The 2,792-nt window shown below is 51.9% G+C and overlaps 1 long non-coding RNA gene across 1 annotated transcript; it reads left to right on the top strand.

Moving 5' to 3' along the window:
- Positions 1 to 1,076: 1,076 nt before the first annotated feature.
- LOC106530288 (uncharacterized) lies at positions 1,077 to 2,436 on the top strand. The gene is made up of 2 exons (XR_001311758.1): positions 1,077 to 1,113; positions 1,374 to 2,436. It is a non-coding gene; the product is annotated as an uncharacterized LOC106530288 (long non-coding RNA).
- The last annotated feature ends 356 nt before the right edge of the window (positions 2,437 to 2,792 follow it).

Genomic DNA, 2,792 nt, shown 5'->3' with positions numbered 1-2,792 from the left:
TGGCCCTTTAATCCCTCCGGAGCCACGTGTGGCACTTTAATCCCTTCGGAGCCACGTGTGGCCCTTTAATCCCTCCGGAGCCACGTGTGGCACTTTAATCCCTTCGGAGCCACGTGTGGCCCTTTAATCCCTTCGGAGCCACGTGTGGCACTTTAATCCCTTTGGAGCCACGTGTGGCCCTTTAATCCCTCAGGAGCCACGTGTGGCACTTTAATCCCTCCGGAGCCACGTGTGGCCCTTTAATCCCTCCGGAGCCACGTGTGGCCCTTTAATCCCTCCGGAGCCACGTGTGGCCCTTTAATCCCTCCGGAGCCACGTGTGGCCCTTTAATCCCTCCGGAGCCACGTGTGGCCTGTTAATCCCTCCGGAGCCATGTGTGGCACTTTAATCCCTCCAGAGCCATGTGTGGCACTTTAATCCCTCCAGAGCCACGTGTGGCCCTTTAATCCCTCCAGAGCCACTTGTGGCACTTCAATCCCTCCAGAGCCACGTGTGGCCCTTTAATCCCTCCAGAGCCACGTGTGGCACTTTAATCCCTCCAGAGCCACGTGTGGCCCTTTAATCCCTCCAGAGCCACTTGTGGCACTTTAATCCCTCCGAAGCCACATGTGGCCCTTTAATCCCTCCGGAGCCACGTGTGGCACTTTAATCCCTCCGGAGCCACTTGTGGCCCTTTAATCCCTCCAGAGCCACATGTGGCCCTTTAATCCCTCCAGAGCCACGTGTGGCCCTTTAATCCCTCCGGAGCCACTTGTGGCCCTTTAATCCCTCCAGAGCCACGTGTGGCCCTTTAATCCCTCCAGAGCCACGTGTGGCCCTTTAATCCCTCCAGAGCCACGTGTGGCCCTTTAATCCCTCCGGAGCCACATGTGGCCCTTTAATCCCTCAGTAGCAACGTGTGGCCCTTTAATCCCTCTAGAGCCACGTGTGGCCCTTTAATCCCTCTAGAGCCACGTGTGGCCCTTTAATCCCTCTGAAGTAACTCTGGAGTCAGAATAAAATATTGGAGCTAAAATAGAATAAATCTGAGTTTTTAGGCTCCTGCAGATAAAACTGGACCTGAGCTGGACCCTGATAACGACAGAAACTCAGAACTGAAAGAGGACCCTGCAGGTCGGGTCCTTCAGGTCGGGTCCTGCAGGGGGCGCTGCAGGTCGGGTCCTGCAGGTTGGGTCCTGCAGGTCGGGTCCTGCAGGTCTGGTCCTGCAGGGGGCGCTGCAGGTTGGGTCCTGCAGGTCTGGTCCTGCAGGGGGCGCTGCAGGTTGGGTCCTGCAGGTCGGGTTCTGCAGATCGGGTCCTGCAGGTCTGGTCCTGCAGGTCGGGTCCTGCAGGCCGGGTCCTGCAGGTCGGGTCCTGCAGGTCGGGTCCTGCAGGCCGGGTCCTGCAGGTCGGGTCCTGCAGGGGGCGCTGCAGGTCGGGTCCTGCAGGTCGGGTCCTGCAGGTCTGGTCCTGCAGGTCTGGTCCTGCAGGTGGCGCTGCAGGGCCAGTTTGAGGCTCTAATGAGCTCCAGCTTGTGTTCTTTAGCTGTTTCTCTGAGGTCCGACTATCTGAGGTAGTCGTGACTGAACTGCTTCATCAGCTGCATGAAGTTCTGTGGTTCTGCTTCCTGTCGGGCTCGGTGTCGTGTTTACGGGTCAGAACCATTTTCAACATGTCCTCAAATGAAAAGAGTTTCAATCTGAACGTTTTCTTCTAACGACTGAAACAGTTTTCTGTTTTAACAAAGTCTGTATGAAGAGTACTGGGTTCAGACGGGCCCTGGTTCTGGACTCTGATCCGGTCCGGACCAGGCAGACAGAACTGAAACAAAGATTAAAATAAACTGAACAAAGCGATACTGCACAGCTTTATCAGGTCGATCCTGCTGTTGGAGTGTTGGGGGCCCACGGGGGGTCCKGCGGTGTGCTCGGGGCCTTGTTTKCTCCTGATYCGCCCGTGCAGAACCAGAAYCAGAACCAGAACCATTACACTGCCAGTTGCACAAGAACCTCTCCTAATCGCTGCCGTACGTATCTTACCGTGGTGTTGCTGCTTCATGTGACTTTTTTTCTGCTTCGTGGCGTCTGTCATACCTCTGCTGTGACGACGTCTGGCTCCGCCCCTTCAAGCCTCAGGCTTTGGGGGAGTGGGCGGAGCCTCGTCCTCACGCTGCCACACCCTCAGCACGTTGATGTTTGACGTGTTTCCTGCAGCCGTAGGGTCTGTTCTGCTGTAACCTGTTGGACCGGATAGATCAGGTGTTTATATTCCTGCAGACAGAAGCTGGTTTTAGTTGTAAAGTTTTGTTTTCTGTAAATTGCACTAATTGTTTTACAGAACCTCCTCGATGTGCCGTTAAAGTTCTTATGAATGTTGTCAGAACTGAAGCTAAATATGAAACATGTTAAGACATTAGATGTGTTTAATCATAATAAACTAAATAATATTTAAAAGAAACCTGTTGGTTTGGCTCTGATTTATTCTGGAGTTTCAGAAACAAATGTTGATGGTGGGAAACAGACCTGATCCAGAACCTCAGATCCAGTCCTCATTCTCTGAACGCTGAGTCATCGCTTTTCCACGTCTGTGATTTTTACTTCCTGAATTTTTCTGCAGACTTTGTGCTGTTTTAGCCATTTATTTTATTATTATTCGCTGGCAGTTGAAATAGAATTTTTGAAGCTAAAAGAAGCTAAATTCTAGCTAATAGTAGCAAAAGGCTAGCTGAAAGCTTTAAGTATCAAAACATTAGCTAAAAGTAATAAAGCTAATAATTCTTGTTATTTGGCCTTTTGACCTATACTATATGTGTA

Source organism: Austrofundulus limnaeus, unplaced genomic scaffold (genome assembly GCF_001266775.1).
Source record: "Austrofundulus limnaeus strain Quisiro unplaced genomic scaffold, Austrofundulus_limnaeus-1.0 Scaffold506, whole genome shotgun sequence".
Classification (NCBI taxonomy): domain Eukaryota; kingdom Metazoa; phylum Chordata; class Actinopteri; order Cyprinodontiformes; family Rivulidae; genus Austrofundulus; species Austrofundulus limnaeus.
This window is presented reverse-complemented; position numbering and strand designations above follow the sequence as displayed.